General features: G+C 42.5%; 1 long non-coding RNA gene across 1 annotated transcript; it reads left to right on the forward strand.

The window, feature by feature from the left end:
* The first annotated feature begins 7,760 nt into the window (after positions 1–7,760).
* Positions 7,761–14,695, forward strand: LOC113457153. Its single transcript, XR_003377777.1, has 3 exons — positions 7,761–8,019; positions 9,042–9,187; positions 13,990–14,695. It is a non-coding gene; the product is annotated as an uncharacterized LOC113457153 (long non-coding RNA).
* Positions 14,696–17,598: the final 2,903 nt, after the last annotated feature.

A 17,598-nucleotide genomic window follows, 5' to 3' on the forward strand; every position in this document is an offset into this window, starting at 1 on the left:
GCTCATATTACTACACCTTCCAAGGTGGGCAAGCTGAGCAAACCAGGAAGTTTTTAATGAAGGGAGAATGAGGAAATTAAATACAGGGGGCAGACTGGAGAGAATATGTTGGCTTGAGTTTTTTATTGTGGCTTTTATTGGGGATTAATGTGGAGCCAAGATGGCACATAGCTGTGGACATAAAAAAAAAACAAGCGTGTGCACATTATACCCCACGTCTGCCTTTTGGGCAAACTGAGGAAGAAATAACTAACCACATTCTGTTATTATTGGTTTAAGTTTGCAGTCAGCTAAGAGCTCCCCTGTGTTGCCCAAATCCAGGAGGTACGTCTAAGATAGGAACACGCAAACCGCTCCTAATGTTTCTCAGTTCATGTGTAAGCTGCGGATCAGCCATAAACGGTCCTGTGCCGGCTTCTTTTGAGTTTGCAATGGAATAGAAGGGCTTGGATGTGTTTCACACTGCTTGGGGATTTTCCATCACTTAATGAAAGACAAAGAATTTGAAAGCATTAAGGATTTCTTTAAAAATCTGCCTCCTTTCCAATTCCTTGACTCGTTGGTTACTCCAGGATGTGAACACACATGATGTACAATGTCACAGAGCCAAATGACCATAGACTGAAATCTCTGACCCTTGGGCCAAAGTAAACCTCTCCTCCTATTTTGTCACAGCCATTCAAAGGTAGTGTGCTATCTTATCACCATTCACTTAATTTCTTTCCTTTTGCCTCCGTGTTATCTTTTCTTTTATCTCAAGATACGACTCTGTACTACCGCTAGTAGACAAATGCATTTCATTTCTTTCTGCACCTGGGATATTTAATTGAAAAAGTGTTGTGTTAACTATACCTGTTAATGCTACAAATTATTTCCCATTTCATGTTGCTTTGCCCTTATGCTTTTATCAGGTACCTCTATAGTGCACACACAATTACAAGAAAATCCACTTCTGTGTCTAGGGTTTTCTCTTAGCTTTTCATGGATGCTCCTTTGGGGCATTGCTTTCATAGAACACTGGTTTCCATTCTCTCTCTCTCTCTCTCTCTCTCTCTCTCTCTCTCTCCCTCCCTTCTCTCAATCTGAAGTGTGCCTCTTGTAGACAGCAAATAGTTGAATCATGCTATTTTGTTTCTGCTCCTTTCTGTCCCTTTCCCCTCTACACTTCTGAGATAGAACCAGGGCTGTGTCTGTGCTAGGCAAATGTTCCGAGATTTACCCCAGTAGTCAACCCTTCCTTTTGTTGAGAGGTTTTCATCCATTTAAATTTAATCTAACTATAGATTAGAAAAGGCTTAGAGCTGCTATTTTAAGTTTTCTTTCTATATCTTCATTTTTTTTCTCCTTCATTTTCTTTGTTACTATCTTCCTTTGTGTTTACTTGACTGTTATGGAAAGCAATTTTGATTGTCTTATTTCTTTTCCTTATTTTTTTTAAATAAAAACTCTTTTATGAATAATGTGGTGACTGCTTCTTGAACCTCAGATTGGTACCAGTTAATGAGTTGGTGACAACTTAACTTCAGCGCCATCATGAAACACTGTTTTATGCCCCCAGTCTTTATATTGTTATTGTTAGAAGTTACATTACCCTACACTGTGTACTCATAGTACATAGCGTGTATTGTGTACATAAGTCTATGTATAACATATACTTATAATAATTTTTAATTCATTTGTCCTTATAGATCATGTAGGAAATCATGTGTGAGTGTACAAGGGAAGAGTGACTATAATTTTGTGTTTGGATTCTACTTCCCAGGTATAGGTGTCTAACCTCTCTCTCTGTGTGTGCTTTTGTTCCACATTATAAGTTTGAGATAATAATTTGTGAGTGTTAAATGACAAAAATCTATACTGCAAATTTTTCTTTGCATTATAAGCATACCACCATTTGTTTTTGTGGTTATTAGCAACATACAGTTTTCTCCACTTCTGGCTTATAAAAATTATTATTGAATATTATCAAATGAGTTTTTAGCATCTAATAGCAGATAATAGTGTTTTCTATTTTTAATTTATGTTATGAAGAGAAATTGGTTTAATATCTGCCTTGTATTCCAGGGATAAAGCTAGTTGTTCACCACTATACTCCTAAGTCTTATACTTCTAATATTATATTTTTTGAATTTTACATATACATTTTAAGTATATTTATGATATATTTGTCAATGATTGCTACTAGGTTTTACTAGCTTAATAAAATAAATCAGGAAGCTAGCTATATAGTTTTGTTTTGAATATTTCCTCTGTGGTATCAACAGTTAGAATTTATGATAAATTTTTGTTGCATAATATAAATCATCAGTCTTTATAAGTGTTTGATGGCCTCAGAAAATAGTGATGAGTTTCTATAAGAAATAAAAATAATATCTCTTTGTGAGTATAGATATTCAGCTTTGCATATTATATAAACCCTCTTCATTCTAACTTATACGTTTTATTATTTCTCTTGTCAAAGGAAAACAGTTCATATATTTCTACTAATGCTATTTCCTGTTAATTTTCATAGCTCACTCTGCTTACTGTTTTGCTTATTCTAATTGAATGCTATTCTACCCATAAAGTCTCATTATTATATTTTTATAAAATTACCTCTTCTGTCTACATTTTTTTGGTGGTTGTGTGTCTCTGTTATATCAAGTCATGGAATAAATGTAATCTCTTGCTTGCATTTAGTTATATTACTCACAAACATTTTATTTTACTCACAATACAAAGACCAGGCAGAATGTGTCATTCATTTTCAGGTCAAAATTTTATAGACACTTTGTTCTGAAAAGTCTTGTGCTTTAATGGTGGTGTTTAAGCTGTTTGCTTTGATTGTAAGCACCATATGGTTAAAATGTCCTTTGCTTCAATATTTCCCAGTACTTTGGAAAGTACCCTTCCTGTAGTCATAGTTTTATCTGGGGGTAAGCTGTAGGTTTTTCAAATGCATTCTCTAAACCACACTCACTTGTTAAATGAGGAGTTAAAAATGCCACCATTTTGTATTTATGGTCACCCAGGTGCTAAGCACTTCTCCCAGGGCGAAATGCATTCAATGGAGCCAGTTAACTGCAGAGCATAACCTGGTTGGCTTTAAGGAGTGGCAGTGACTGTGATATAAGGAGCTGGTGCACCATGAAGCCCAGGAAGAATGGATCAGCGGCAGTTCAGTGGGTCTTTGCGGGAAACGTCATCTTGCAGTGTATTTGAGAAACTTTCACTGCTAGTCAGCTGTGCAGTGGGGGGATGATGGTTCACTATCTTCCCGCAACAGATCCCATACAGGGCTCATGTGGCAGGTCACAGGGGATGGTAGTCATTGTAGTCATGGGTTTTCAGTTTCTTTTGCAACATACTTTACCTCCAGGAAAATGCTGTCTTTTGAATAACATGTCCTTCAGTTTTCCCAATCTGTAAAAGGGGGACTGGTAACAAAAATAGGTATCTATGTAAAAACACCATGTAAATATGGAAAGTCACCATGCCAAGCACCTTTCACAAATATTAAAAATCAATAAAAATTCCTAGTAAAGTGGTATTAGCATGGTTATGTGATTGACAAGGAGATTGAGACTTAGTGAATGTTGAAGATTACATTATTCCTTAGTCAATGACCTGAATTTTAACTTAGCCAGTTTCTAAATTCTAAACCACAAAATAGAATTTAATAATATCTATATGAACTATTTAAGGGTATCTGCTTTAATTTTGTATCAGATGATTCTTGTGACAATCTTGATTGCCAACTTCATGGCATTTAGAATTACCATGGAAACAAACCTCTGGGTGTGTCTGTGAGGAATTCTTTAGATTAATGCGGGTGGTGTAATTCTATGAACTGGGGACCAGAGCAAAACAGTAGAATTCAATGTTCTTTGCTTTGTAATTGCAGATGAATGTAACCAGCTGCCTCATGTTCCTGCTGCTATGGTCTCTCTGCCACAATCATCAGCACCCAAAACTGTGAGCCAAAGTAAATTCTTAAGTTGCTTTTGCTGTGTTTTATAACAGCAAAACGTAAAGTAAAATACACTTCTCTCATTTCCAGTTCTTTTGTCCATTTGCTTACTCATGGAGTCCCTGCTATGTGCTAAGGTCAGCACTTTGAACACAGCACTAACACTAACGAGCAATGCAAGCTCCTTATCCTTAGGAAGCTCACTCCTTCAGTGAAGACAGATAAAAATGGCTGGATTGTTTTAGAAAATGGCAGATGGTGAGGAACCCTGGGTGCATTAGGTTAGGTGTTTGGGGAACTTGCAAATGTGTAACACAAAGTATAGAATCTTCTAAAGATAGCACCATCCCAATATGCAGAACCTGGAGAGTTTAGACAGAATTCTGAGATGACAGATGTCCAAGGTGATGGCACTCGGTTAACTTGTGTGCCACTCACAGAGTTTATTTAACACAGGTGGCAGTGATGTCCTCAACAAAAGACATTGCATGAGGCTGGGAAGTGGCTTTGTTTCACAGTTTCGGGGAGCTGTGTTCCAATCTGTGGAACCCATGTAAAATCTGGGCGCAGCAGTGTCTGTAACCCCAACACTGGAGGGGAGGAAGGGGACAAGAGGAGCCGGGGGGCTCGCTGATCAGCTAATTTAGAGGCAACAGACAGCTCCAATCAGTCAGTAGCCTATTTTGAAAAATAAGATGGAGCGTAATAAAGGAAGACATCTGACATTGACCTCTGACCTCCACAGATGCAGGCCTGGGTGATCACAGCCACACCCACCACACACACAAAAGAAAGACCTTCTCAATTCCAACCAAGCTGGAGTTGGTTCTTCAGTGTAGTTAAGAAGGTGATGGATTGACCTCTGTGACAGCGGATAAGCGATGTCTTGCTTTATGATATTTGGCTTCTGTTATTACAAATAATTAATACCAGATAAAGTTGGGCTGTGATGAACGCTACGATAATCTATTTAGGGCAAAGTACTGAGTGCTGTATAAAACATTCAAAATTGGATTTTTCCCCCCTGCTAAGACTCTGAAATTTCAAAGGCAGCCTGATCACAGTACATGGAAAAGAGTTTTCTTGGAACATGGCCAACAGGACCTTTTCTTAGTCAATGTTTCTGAATTAATCTCATTTAATCATCTCTGATGCCCTTGCAGATGTGGCTCTCTGTAGCACAGATTGGATGGCTCTCTGGCTAGACTGTCCCAGGCATGTTGCAGGAGGTAGGACATATCACTGAAGTGGTGTGGCTGTACTTCACGGACAATGTCTATTTCTGCCAGATTCTGACTGATTTCCTGGTAGTCCAGAGTTTCAGAGCAATCAGAGAATAGTGTTACTAAATCTGTCAGCACAGAAATTTCAAGATTAAATCCCAGAGTCCAAAAATGGACTCTGTGAGAGAGACTGACTTATATTAAGGATTCACTATGAATTGATGGCAGGTCAAGACAAGAAAAGCCCAGGTCATTCTTGACAGACTCAAGTTCTATGAGAGGTACAGAAACCTTTGTCTTTACCAATTCTTTCTTCTCCTGATCCCAAATCACAGGTTTTACTGATGAAATAAACCGAGAGATAGAGTTTAAATGGTCTTCACACCAGAAAATAAAGATGCTGGGCTTCAGAAGTAAGGAGGATTGCCTGAAAGCGGCCCCCATATGCCAAGATGTCTCTTCCCCTTTCTTGGTTCTTCCCTGAACTCCAGATTCGGTCAAATTTATTTCCCCTCAGAGTCCTTTTAGTCTTTGCTTAATGAGACTGCTGGTTGCCAAGGGTGGGATTGACATTCAGCTATGCACAGCTTGTATTCATCTTCCTGAGAAAGGACATGGCATAAGAAAGGATTGCCAAGGGCAACCGTGGTGGCATTTCTGAGAGAGTGGCGGCATCCCCAGCAGTGGGAGGAAACCCCAAGGGTTCCAGCGGATGGAGGCTTGGTAATGGCAGGAGGCAGGGCTCCTAGAGGAATTACAACACTCCTCCAGGGCCAGGCCTCAGGTTTTTTTTTTTTTTTCTAGTGCCCATGAGACCTCCTTGTTTTGTAAGCACCCCGGGTTCTGGTTTGCAGGACGTACCTGAGCCAAGTTTAGGTTGGAGGGAAATTTGTGGGGAGGAAAATTTGCTCATTTGCAAATGAGTTAGAACAGTTCGATTCCCTTCGTGCATCAAACACTTCACTGCCAACATTAGACACCCAAACCAATTCCTCACTGAAGGCCATTGGTAAGCAATGCAGCTCTTTGACTTGCCTATAGTAAGGCACCAAACAATGTCCTTAAAGGCTCAGTATACAGTGACTTGGGATAGAATTTGCTGAGCGTGTGGCCTGGCCAGGACAGAGTCGCTGGCAAGCTGGCTGGACTCAGTCCTCATGCCTCAGACCGGAAGCAAAGAAAATGGGTACTCTTCACTCTGTAGTCTGCATATTGCTTGGGGAGACAGTGGGCGAAAGGAGCTGTTGGTCTGTGTCGTTGGCACTTTTGGTGGCTCCAGCCAAATTCTCTCCCCTCCCCTTAGTGCTCCATCTCTGCCCTAAACCAACTTCTCCCAGAAAAAAATTAATAAATAAATAAAGGCTTTGTAGCAATGCATATGACAGGATACGAATAGCTTGTTTGGGGGTGGGTTTCACTTTTAATTAAGCTGGATCATTCCTCAGATTCAAACTTTAAACACAGAGTCACAGTTTAGAGAACAGCCCCCTGAATTAGAAAGGAAACCTCACAGTTTTGTTGAGGTATAACTGACATTAAAATAAACTGCGCATTCTTAAAGGGTGCAATTTAATGTATTTATGATGTATGCATTTACCACTTGATTGTGGTGAAATCATCACCGCAGAATGAAAATATTCATCACTTCCTCCCCGAGTTTCCCTCTTGCCCCTTTGCAGTCAACCGCGTCCCCTTTCCCTGACCCAGCCTATGCACCCCTAACGCCCCCAGGCAGCAGGCACCGGTTTCCCTTCATCTTAGCTTCCATTTTCTAGCAGTTTATAGAAATAAAATCACACAGTACCCCCTCTTTCTTTGGTCTGGCTTCTTCTGATGAGCTTGATTAGTTTGTTGCGTTTAAAGAATTGGCCCACGTAAGTTGCTGAAATCCTTGCTGTAGAGTTGCATATACCACATCCTTACCATTGCTTTACTATCTGTCGATTTAGATACAGACGTCTTATGTTTCTAATACTAGTGATCTATCTGTCGTCTCCATTATTTCCCCCAGCTTTTCTGGTTGGAGGCTATCAGTCTTGCTGACTTTTTCAAGCCAGAAGTTCTGGTTTCCCATATTTTTCTCTTCTACTGTTCTGCTAGTTGGCCTTCGTTTTGATATTTACTATTTCTTCTGCTTTGCTTGACTTCTTTGGTTTCATATTCCTACAATATCTTGAGATGGAAGCTGACGTCATTGACTGGAGGGCTTTCTAATGGAAGTAGCTCTTGGTGTGTGTCAGGGGGAAGAATGACTCCTGTCCCTTCTGCTCCCTTACTTCTGTGACTCTGAAGGCGTGGACGTTTGTCTCTGTCAACGAGTACACAGCCAGTGCTGGAGTTTCCATAAACTATGTGTGCTCGGAACCTATCAGGTTTGAAACCATTTAACCTAGAGATAGTGTCAGATTCCACCAGTTGAGGGCTCAGTCCCAGGACTGGCCCTGTTTCAGATGCCAGTTTCAAGTCTGAGTTTCTCACCCACCAGCTACAAATTGGGGTCCTCTAACCTACTATTGACCTATATTAACTGTCCTGAACTCAGAGAAATACATTTGCTAGTTTATTATAGAGTATTCAGAGGACTACAGAGGAAGAAGTGCACAGAATGAAATACGGGAGAGGAGAAGAGAGATGGAGGGAGAAACATCCGTGAGCTCTGGATACATCCTACCCAACAGGGACCTTCCTGTCTCCAGCAATTCAGATCTCTGCACCCATTCGAGTTTCCCTTTGAATGTCAGCATGAAGATTTCACTGTGTATGTAATACTGAGAGAGACCATAGGGAAGGCCACAAAAGTCATCTGTTTCTTGGTCTCTGTGCACCTTTGCTCCCTCCAGAGTATAGGTAAGTGCCCCGTGGATTGAAGAAGTCTTAAGACTTATTCTCAGACAAGGGTAGGTTAGAGATCATTTTAAAAATTACTTTGTGTTCATTTTTATTTTTAATTTTTTTATCTTATATGTATTTGTGGTTTGACCATACATTTCTGTGTGCCACTTGCATGCCTGGTGCCTTCAGAGGCCAGAAAATGTCACTGGATTTCCTGAAACTGTTGTTATGAATGGCTGTGAGCTACCATGAGTCAGGCTCTTTAGAAAAGTAGCCAGTGCTTTTAACCAGTGAGAGTTTCTCCAGCCCCACAGAGACTTTCTTTATGGTTAGCTCCAACACAGAAAGGTGTGTGTGTGTGTGTGTGTGTGTGTGTGTGTGTGTGTCTGTCTGTCTGTCTGTCTGTCTGTCTGTGTGTATGTATTATTATTAGAGTTTCTATGACTTGCTTTGGGAGAGAGAACTTTCAGTTTCTCTGACCAGTCTTGGAGAGGGAGTTATGCACTAGGAGTCATAGGTAAAACTCAAACTATGTATTTCTTGAGAGGTAGAAATTGAAACCTGAAAATGTAATTATCAGTTATGGACTTAGAAAATTTCCCTTTTTAAAAAGTTTACTTGGTAGCTATTTACCTTTTAGAATTGTCACATTCTCTTGAATCGGTGACCCCTTTATCATGCGCTATCTCTTTCTGATTCATGGCAATATTCTTTATCCTAAACCTACCTGTCTGACAGTAAAGTACAGCTCCACCTGTGTTCTGACTTTTAACTGGTTATATTTTCTCCGGTCTATGTTATTTTCTTGTCGTTTCTAAAATAGATCATCACAACCCTTCAGCCTCACAGATGAGCTCTGGCATGCAAATTATGTTTTAAATGATATAGTTGAATTATTTTAGAATTCTGGAGATCAGAAGTCCATAGTCACACTGGACTAAATCAGTGCTTAGTCCTTCTAGAAAGCTCTGGGAGAAAGTGCATTTCCTTGCTGCTGTGTATTGTTGTTATTATTATTGTTTTTGTTTGCTTTTCAGCTTCCAGAGGTCTTGGCCCAGGGTCTCTTCTTCCTTATCGTTGATGTGGGAGGAATCAGAGCAGCAGCAACTTTATGTATCATGGTTCACAAGCAGTAAGGCATTGCATGTACATCGAGGGATGCTTCTCTATTCCACTTACTAAGGTATCTCAAAATATTTAACCCTGGAGAAGTAGGGACTCAATAAAAGAAGATAATTACAGTAGCGATTTGAAGAACTTTGAGAGAAAAACAGAAGCATGTACTGGACAGCTAGCAAGATCTAACTCTTCATCTCTATCACTAACTGTGACCCATGATGAGTTGGCCAAGAGTTGTTGCAAAGGGCAGGAATGTGTACATATCACCTACAGCCATTCTGTAGCAGGCAGAGAAATCCAAACATACAGAGACCAAGGGGAGAACCCTGCAACCTTAGGCATAGGACTGAGGATGGGAGCTGGGGGCTGTATTATTTATCTACCCCATCCCTTGTTGTCCTTGACACTGTGCAGCAATTGTTTTCTTTCCCACCTGCCAGGTCCCAAATAACCACTCTGAGGCTTAATATTAATTACAAACGATTTGGCCTATTAACTCAGACTTATTATTAACTAGCTCTTAAAACTTAAATTAACCCATTTCTACTAGCCTATATTTTACCTCAAGGCTCATGGCTTATTGCCTCACATCTTGCTCCCCTACTTTCTGGCGTCTCTCTCGCCTCTGCCTTCTTTCTCCCTGTATTTAGTTTGGTTTTTCCACCTAGCTATATTCTGCCCTACCATAGGCCAAAGCAGCTTCTTTATAAATCAATGGTAATAAAACATATTCACAGCATACAGAGGGGCAGCCCACATCATGGCAGTTCTCACAGCCCCGTGATTTCTTTCAGCAAATGAGAAGCAAATGTGAAAAGGAATTCCAGTTTCTCCGCCAGCTCTTTCAGCTAGTGACCACGGAGAGGTGGTGAACAGATTCTTTGGTAATTTTGCCTTTCAGGATTGATAACTTAGGGGCAGCTATTCCTAGTGACTTCATGGTTCTAAAGTGCTCTCAGCTTTGGTTATTCACAAGCAAATTTGGCTTGAGCGGCTGTGGCTTATTCAATGCCTTCTCTTTCCCTTCTTCCCAGCAGTCTTTGTTATGGTTTCTATTGCTATAAAGAGATACTATGAGCACAACAACTCTTATAAAGGGAAACATTAATTGGGGCTGGCTTAGAGTTTCAGAGGTTTAGCCCATTGTCATCACGGTGAGAAACATGGCAGCATGCAGGTAGAGTATAATACTGGAGAGTAGCTGAGAACTCTACATCTGGATCTGCAGGCAGCAGGAAGAGAGGGAGAGAGACCCTGGGCTTGGCTTGAACTTCTGAAACCTCAAAGCCCGCCTCCCATTGACACACTTCCTTCATCAAGGCCACCCCTTCCAAGAGTGACACTCACTGTGGACCTATGGGGCCATTTTTCAGTCAAATACCCATGCTAGTTTTCTTCTACTATAATCTTTCTTAGCATCATCTTGCCCTCTGAACTCCATATACTTGAGTCCATATGTCAGTCCAAACTACACAGACACAGGAAAGAAGACAGATACATGACGAAAAATATCACATTTGATACACATATCCCATTAAAATGAGACCATCAAAACGAAAGCCGCAAGCTCCTCCAATAAGGTTGTGGGGCAAGACTGTAATGGGATTCCTGGCAAGGAGAATGTTTTCTAAGAGTCTCATAGGACAGGACTGTGAGACCATCAAAGGATTAAAATGCTTTGAAATTCATCATCAAAAGGTTGTTCAGGGATGGAGAAACAGATGAATTGACAGCCCTCTCAGGCTCATTCTAGAGGCCTTTGGTGGCTGCAGCCGTGTGTTTTATTTGCTGGAAATGCCATTGGCCTTGCCAGTGAGCCTGGGGTTACCATAATTTTTACAAACAAACTTTGCGCTTCACTGTTTCTTGTGAGATACAGGACTAAGGGATCTGCTGAAGGATGATGGCGCTCTGGGTGAGGTGGATGCTCTTGCTGGGAAGCAGGTTTGACAATGGCACCTTGCAAAGGTCAAAGAGCACGGAGTACTGGGATTGGCTAGTTCACTCAGTGGGATCAGTCACCTGTGTTCATATTCCTTCTTTCTTCCTTCCCTCTTCTAGAACTTCCCTTCCCTGCAAACATTCCCCTATTATTAGGAGAAAGAAGCTCAAATTATGTGAGCAAATTTCCCGGGTGCCACAGGTAGCATGGACTGAGACACAAGCTACTCATGGGACTAGGCTACCTCTCATCTGAAGGTTTGGCTCGCCCAAGAAAATCTGAGGGGTAGAAGTCTGCTGATTTATTTCCCCTGAAAATATTCATTCTGTACAAAATGTCCACTTCTGTGACAGACACAGAGATGTGAACGTGATTAGCATGGAGCCCACGAACTGGGGAAACAGCACATGGAATAAGGCCTTCTCTAGGACCAATAGGGAACACACATGGATGACAGCTGTGCTGCCTAGACGGACAGAAGTCCTGAGATCAATACCTCCAGTAGGAGCCTGTGGCCTAGCAGAGGAGAGGAAGACAGGGAGCACCTAGGTGGGCTTTCATCTGAAGCCGAGCAACTGAGCAACAGGCCCTGTAACACTCCATTTTTCTTACCAGGGGACTACCTCCTACAGAGGCAGGGCTTGCTTGTGATGTTGGACCCCAGGTGGCCAGATACAGAGAAAACCTTTTTCTAAAAGTGCCCCTTTATTGAGGCAGGGACTCTCCTTGTTCCTGTCAGGTTAGCTGGCCTGTGAGCATGCAGACAATCCTCCTATCCTTGCCTGTAATCTCTCTCTAGGAGAGCGAGGCGAGGCGAGGCTTAGACACGTGCATAGCTTTTCTCACAGGCGGTCCAGGGACCAAACACAGATGGGAAGGGTTGTGTGGAAGTACTTTTCACCATCTCCCTGGTTCAGTCTTCCCCTAATAACAACACAAGAGGAAGAGTGGGAGCAGAAGGAAAAGAGGGAGGAGGGGGAGGAGGAGGGAGAGCAGAAGGAAGAGGGGAAGGTAGGAGAGGGAAAAGAAGGGGGTGGAGAGTAGGGGGAGCAGGAGGGGAAGGAGGAGGGGAGAGGGGGAGCAGGAGAGAGGGATGAGGAGACGCAGCAGCAAACAACGAACCGAGAGCTAGTTCATTTCTTCTGGGGTGGGGTCCTCGGCAACTCAGTCACCTTTCAGGAGGCTTTAAGGTAAGGGTTCTTCTGTACTTGCCACACTGGAGGCCAAACTTCCCAAATGTAAATCTTTGAGGGACACATTCAAACAATTCCCAAACCATAGCACATGCACATTTACATACATTCTTGCCTCCCAAAATGTTGCTTCTAATGCCCCCTCATAGACAAACAGCTGTTTCAACTCAGGGCTTAGGAAAGAATCCCTCTAGAGATGCGTTAGTGTGGTTGGGGAGGGAAACTGAGTGCGCGCCTGTGTGCGTCCAATCTGTAAATCTTTCATGAAGCACAACTCCTCCATTTACTTCTTCATCACTACTCAGGGACCATGAAAAATTAATTCTCAGACAGAAGGTGGGAAGCGGGCTCAAGAGAAATTCTCTCTAACTATTCAGCCAGTTGGCTAGTCTGTCCACTGACGTTAGGAAGGTCCAGGCTCCTGTGCGCAGGGACTCAGGCTCTATGCTGGTCACACTTTCAGCTGATCTTGGTTTCCAATGAGAGACTGAAGCACACAAAGGGCGAGAGGCCTGAGCAGGATTACCCTTTCATCTTTGAAGGACAGATGATGCGTTCACTGGTTCCCTTGCTCTTGTAGCCAGTTTTCCTGGATAGTGATCTATGCTTCATGTTCTTAAAAGGACAAGCTTCAGGGTCACTGTGCTGGCTAGTCTTAAGTCAATTTGGCACACAGCTAGAATGATCTGAAAGGAGAGAAACTCAATTGAGAAAATGCCTCCACAAGATCCAGCTGTAGGGCATTTGTTTAATTAGCAATTGATGGGGGAGGGCCCAGCCCATTGTGGTTGGTTTTATCCCTGGGCTGACTGGTGGTACTGGGTTCTATAAGAAAACAGGCTGAATAAGTCATGGGGAGCAAGCCAGTAAACAGCACTCCTCGATGGCTTCTGCATCAGTTCCTGCCTCCAGGTTCCTGCCCTGCTTGAGTTCCTGTCTTGAATTCCTTCAATGATAAACAGTCATATGGAAGTGTAAGCCAAATAAGCCCTTTCCTCTCCAACTTGCTTTTTGGTCCTAGTGTTTCTTTGCAGCAATAGAAACCCTAACAAATTTAGTCATCAGGAGTTAGGACAACAGGGAGTCTGAGCTATCTGGCAAATGCTAATATCTGATTGCAGAGATCCAATAAGAACTGCTTCCCTAGATTCATAAATGAACCCTCTGTTTCCTTACAGGGAGACACCAATGAGAGGTGGAAAGGAGGCAGTGGTTTCTTCATCACCACAGTAGAAAGAACATAATCTTGTGTGCCAACAAGAATCTAGGGGAATAAAGGAAATTTCTATTATTATTATTATTATTTATTAAAGATTTCTGTCTCTTCCCCACCACTGCCTCCCATTTCCCTCCCCCTCTCCTAATCAAGTCCCCCTCCCTCGTCAGTCCAAAGAGCAATCAGGGTTCCCTGCCCTGTGGGAAGTCCAAGGACCGCCCACCTCCATCCAGGTCTAGTAAGGTGAGCATCCAAACTGCCTAGGCTAATAAAGGAAATTTCTATGCTCTTTTACTCTGATTTGGACAATTGTTTCCCAAAGGCCAGTGTGTAGAGCCCATTTCTATAGTAACGGTGCTGGGAGGTGCTGTGGAGTGTAAGAAGTGAGATTAGGGGGAGATCCTTAGGTCTTTTAGAGTGGCTCCCCCAAAGGGACTGTAACCCCCCATCTTTGCCTCTCCCTCTCTTCCAACATACTCTCACCCCCTCCCCTTCCTCCTTCTTTCTGTCTCCAGATGTATTTGCTACGACACGTGGGCTTTCACCCTGATATACCACCCTCGCCAGAGTCCTAAACAAATGGGCTGTCTCATCTTGGACTTCAACCTCCAGAAGTATAAACCAAAAACAAGAAAGCAAACAAGAAAACAAAACAACAAACAGACAAAACAAACTCTCTTTGCCTCATAAATAGCCTACATCAGATGTTTCATGTATAGTGGTGCAAAGTTATACATCCTTCTACGTTTCATAATTGGTGGCTCCTTATTTGAAGAAATATATATATGGACTGTATCACAGCTGAAGAGCCTGCCATCCCCTATGATGGGTCTGTTGTGACTATAGAGATGAAACCCAAGACATCTACAGGGAGAGATCTGAGAGGACAGATGGCAGAAAAACAAATTGCCCAGCTGCCTAGAGCAACAGGTAGATGCCCACGGAGCCAGGGCAGGAAAGGTTTCCTTTGGCAATGGCACATACATGTTGGCTCATAGGTTAAAGGGATGGAGCCCAAAAAATGCAGTCTCCCTAGGGTCTAGCCTTCTTTGTCTTATCTTGTGACTTGGAACATTTTAGGGTGATCCTGCTCCAGGATCAGTCCACCTTTTTCAACAGCCACCACGAAGTTCAAGTGAAAGCGTCAGGCTCAGGCAAGGAGGAAGGGGCTGGTAAGTCTTAGGATTTATGCATCGTTCTCCGGAGGCTTCAGCAGTTAGTTTTGCTTGGTTTTTTTTTGTTTGTTTGTTTGTTTGTTTTTTGAGACAGAGTCTTGTGATTCAGTCCTGGTTTGCCTGGTTCTTGCTGTGTAGCCCAGGGCAACATCAAACTTGTGATAATCCTCACGTTTTACGTCTGGGAGATGTTCTTTACCCCTGGCCCCATGAAAGCTAACGTGTACAAGAGAATTCTTAATAAGATGTTTGGGGGACACTGATGTGGATCTCCTATGAGTGAAAAGCGAGTTAGGGGCTGGGGAGAGAGGAGAGGAGAGGAGAGGAGTATGCTGTGACGATAATGTCATTTTCCTTTCCCATTCCTCCTTCCCCTCCCTTTATGCTACAACTGTGTATGGATAGTGGCAGGATGTTTTCTCTGGAGTCATCTGCCTCCCTGCTCCCCAGGATGAACATGACCTACAAGAGTTTGCCAAGCAGAGCAAGTCCAAACTCCTCATCCCCTGCTTAAGACTGGAAATGAGTCAGGGCAACACAGCACATCTTCCTCCGTGCAAAAGCCAATGGTCTTTTGGGGACCGAACCTTGACGTCATTAGCAACAGCAAGTACAGCCAAGTAGCCCTTTATGCCCAGACCATAGCCACAACGACATAATAATCAGTGACATTTTGCGAGTTGTCAAATGGTCCAGGGAGCTAAGCTTTAGCAGAAGAGGACTTCTTTTTCCCATGGTTCTTCATTTCAGTCTGCATCAAACAATCGATAGGGAAGTATTCATCGATCGAACAGGGACTCTCTAAGCTTATACTCACCAAGGACCAAGTAGATTCTTTAATCCTGATTAAGACTAGGTCACACTGGGCCTTGCCTTGTACTCTTTACATGAAAACACCTCACTATTGAGGCAGCCAAGAGGGATCTGGGAAAGCAACAAGTCTAGAGAGGAAAAGTTGAGGGATTAGCTCTTGGGGTCTGCGTGTTTGCTGCTTCTATGAAGAGAAAAGAGGAGTCAGGGAACACAGAGTGCTCCAACGGTGGCCTGTCCCCTAGATGCTTTGATTACATTGGCCTGCATTTCTTTGGCTGCCAACTTATTCGGATCCAGAGAAGGCATGGAGCTGCTGGCACCAGAATTTCCTTTACTGAAACGGAGACAGAATTCTAACCACCGACAGCAAGATGTATGCTTGACAGTTGGCAGGGTAAGGGGAATGAAACGAAAAGAGGAAGGCAGGGTGATGAAAAAAATTCAGTTTCTGTTTCATCAGGATCCTGCATGGTACAGGAAACAGAAGAGAGAAAGAAAATTTATTGTATGGAAACAAACCAGAGGATTAAGGGGGAGAAACACACACACACACACACACATACACGTACATCAACACACATAAACAAACCTTTTGGCTACCTCTCAAGTTAGCCAAGATTTAATTTTTAGATTTTTCATCTTAGCCATTGCATTTCAAGTACAGTCACCATTAAATTTTTTTATTTGTCTTTAAACATCTTTTTTCTTAGGCCTCAACCTCATTAATGTGTTTATATTATATGAATAAATAATTTCATATTTGCTTAGTATTTCCCTCACGGCCACCTTTTTGACCTCTAATTGAACACAAATGTCTTTATGGCGGAGACAGCATTATTTCATTGAATTCCAACTCCCCATCTGAAATGATCGCATATATTCTCATAGGAAGGTGGGCTCTGTGATTTCCCTAAGTAGTGTCAGAGAGGCTGAACTTGACCATGGGGGTCATCTTCTCTTCTTCTGGACTTCCCTGGTCTACAGCTTGAACCCTGCAACATGTCTCTCCTTAGTATTTCCTTAATTACTAGGCCCGTTGTCTAAGTGGCATTACGTTCTCATGAAGAACTGTTACATTTACTGGACTTTGTTGGCAGGAACCAGCGGGAGATCTGTAACTCTTTGCCTTGTGCCAAGAGAAGTCATGTTCTAGCAAAGATCCCGTGAAACAAAAATATCCAACTGCATGCTTTGAAGAGGAATTTGGAGACTTCTGTGGGTCTTTTAAAATTGCCATCTGCTGAATATTTTTTTTACTTGTCCCAATCCTCTTGATGAATGGATTTAGATATTTCAAAACCACATTCCACTCTCCTCCTGAGTTTCTAAGGGAGAAACAACACACACCTGGCTGCTGTCACACCCACTTGTGGCTACACCCTAGAAAATTCATGAGGAAAACCAACAAAAATGTGAAGGAGACGATTCTTAGAACCTTTAAAAATCTCAGTCAAGGCTATTGGACATTAGCCCAGATTAGGAGTGAGGCCCAATCTGGTACCTCTATAGAGCACATAGAAAGACTTGAATGCTTTAAGGTCTAGAAAACGTAAATTTCAGTGCTGAGGGGAGAAAGCCAGTCCTGCTCATCCAAGAAGAAGCTTGGGGCTAAGTTTGACTTAGCATAGTCACAGAGATATGGTCCATGTTTCTAGTAAGTCCCCAGCACACTTCTCTGAGGAAACATGCTATATACTGTTTTCTAGAAATCCTGTTGGAGGCCTTTCAATCTGTAGGTTATGATCCCTAGTGTCACAGTACCAAGGACTAGAGCTTAGTGTGGAGGCCTGTGATGGAGATGTATAGGTCAAGGGACCTTCCGGAGAATCAGAAAATGCTGCTTTTGCATGAATATTTGATATGTTGCCACATCTTTAATTCATCACAGTTCTTGTTGACTTTGGGGGTACTTAAGGATTTCTTAAGGACTTCGACAGGAAGGTAGAGTCCCTGGTGCTTATGCTAAGAAGTTCTTTCTTATCAGGGCTTAAGAATACCTGGGAATCCTGTGCACAGGGAGCTCTATGTTGTGAGAAGCCAGCTATTATCAATTTCAAGGGCAGAACGTGGTCCTTAGTGCGTTTTCCCCCTCAGTACCACTACTACCACTGTTGCTGCATCTAGAACCACTAACAG

Source organism: Microtus ochrogaster, chromosome 19 (genome assembly GCF_000317375.1).
Source record: "Microtus ochrogaster isolate Prairie Vole_2 chromosome 19, MicOch1.0, whole genome shotgun sequence".
NCBI classification, from domain to species: Eukaryota; Metazoa; Chordata; class Mammalia; order Rodentia; family Cricetidae; genus Microtus; species Microtus ochrogaster.